Source organism: Ischnura elegans, chromosome 2, assembly GCF_921293095.1.
Source record: "Ischnura elegans chromosome 2, ioIscEleg1.1, whole genome shotgun sequence".
NCBI lineage: Eukaryota > Metazoa > Arthropoda > Insecta > Odonata > Coenagrionidae > Ischnura > Ischnura elegans.
In genome coordinates this window covers 108783911-108785925 of record NC_060247.1, presented here as the reverse complement: position 1 = coordinate 108785925, position 2015 = coordinate 108783911, and the positions used below count along the sequence as shown (strand labels likewise).

At 38.7% G+C, this 2015-nt stretch overlaps 1 non-coding gene across 1 annotated transcript; it reads right to left on the bottom strand.

Moving 5' to 3' along the window:
• Nucleotides 1–891: 891 nt before the first annotated feature.
• On the bottom strand, nt 892–963 carry Trnae-uuc. Its single transcript has one exon. It is a non-coding gene; the product is annotated as a tRNA-Glu (tRNA).
• Nucleotides 964–2015: the final 1052 nt, after the last annotated feature.

Genomic DNA, 2015 nt, shown 5'->3' with positions numbered 1-2015 from the left:
AAAAAAACAATCTTCATCCAACCACTGGCCACTTACTTTACCCTGTAAAATCCAGGGATACCATGCTCGGCCCACAGGGTTTTGGTTAACGTGGAGTTCATCGACCCTTGAAAATTTCGTGGTCAAGGCATGTCTTTTTATGACCTCGCTCCAGGATTGTCATAAGTTTCCTCAACATTTCATATTCTGCGGAGCACAGAAACCGTAACCCATGGGGCCCAGGGTGCCTCACACTAAAAGTAAATGAAACATTAGAGGGTGGGAAAAGTGTTTGGGAATCGTTTTACAGCGCCGCGGTCAACGCACTCTCCACCGTCGCCAAAAAAAGGGAATAGCTCGTGGTATCCCTCAAAAAGTGCATTCCACCCCGTCCTCTGCGTCTCCATATTTCTAGGAAAATATACCGTTCACTTATGATTTATTGCTTTAGATGCTTAACCTCTGGCACATGCGCAAGCACTCGTATTACCGTTAGGTAAAAAAATTGTGCAAGAAAATTCTAGACTGTGGGGTAAAAGCAACGAAGTAACTTAAGTAACTTTGCAGATAATTTCACCATGAGTAATATTAAGAATTGATTCCAATATCAAGAGTTGCGAAGTAGAAGTCCTTACAGTCGCAGCGGACTTTATATAAAATGAGATCCATGCATGATCGATAAATCTAACTATGTTATGTAACCCGGGTCATGCTTTATCCTTTATACTAGTGAACTTTACAAAGTTTACTCATTCATTTTCGTGATATCAATGCAAAGGTTAAAAATCATCAAAGTTTTACAGTGTAAGCGGAAGTTGGAGATTTTAAAGGCATTTGAAAAGCAATTAAGATTTCAAAATACAATATCATATAGTAAAAAAAGATGAAAATATTAGGCATCTTGAAAAAAAATTCCCATGCCGGGAATCGAACCCGGGCCTTCTGGGTGAAAGCCAGATATCCTAGCCACTAGACCACACGGGATGTATATGCAAGTGGATGCTACGTATAAAAATTATTCCTGCAGATGGGTCATGGCGCCGGAACGCACCGGGACACAGTTTCGGCACTGGTCAACAAGGGTCAAATAACACTTTTATCTAATTTGTTTCCTCAAAATATCTAATTTTTGCATTAGTAAGTAAGACAAAAAATTTAGTATTAAAATGTAAATAATGACTTGCGATGAAAAAAAACACAAAGTGATATTTCACATGTAAAAAAGTAAAAGGCAAGTGCGTTCCGGCACTGCTAATTTTTACATGACGTCACTGCACTGCTGTGGTTAGTGGTAACTGTATTAAAATTATTTCAGTATCAAAAAGATTGTCATGGAGTTAAATAGACGCACATACTGAAACAAAAAAACACTTGTAAGCAGCCGCGTTGCTAAAATCATAAGCATATGAATGAACTGCGTTATTGCGAATTCTCCGTGGCATTACTTCATAAGATAATTGGTTATGATTCTCAGTGATCAAGGAGGAGAAGTATTAAACATCGATCAAAACTCAAAAGAGTGAGAGTTAGAGAGGTAAGAAAGATTGTGTTTTTTAGTGTTCGTTGAAGATTCATGCATTACTTGTGAGAAACATCAGCATATTAACGATTAAATTAATCCATTCGCTCACATGAAAACTTTTTATCTTCCTCAAATTATTAACAATTCTCCGATAGAAGCCCGAATAAGAATTTTTAGGTTGTTTAAATATTACAAAGGTGACCTAAGAGGATTTTTACCTGAAATTTGTAAGGCATGTGGTTCAAGCCGTATATGAGGGAGGGAGCCGTTGGGAGTCCAAATGCATGCTGCATGCTGGTGATTGATCACCCCCTGCCAAACACCTTAGAGGTGGCTCGCAGGGTATTATCCAGATGTAGATGTAGATGAAGCGGCGGTGATGGAAGTAAAATATTTTGGTACTAAATATCATCGGAGAAATGTAAGTAACAACTAACGTCTGCGGATCAAGGATTCGATCAGGTACTGAATACGCAACTGCTTGTGCAAACAGGTTGCAAATGTACAGCGTACG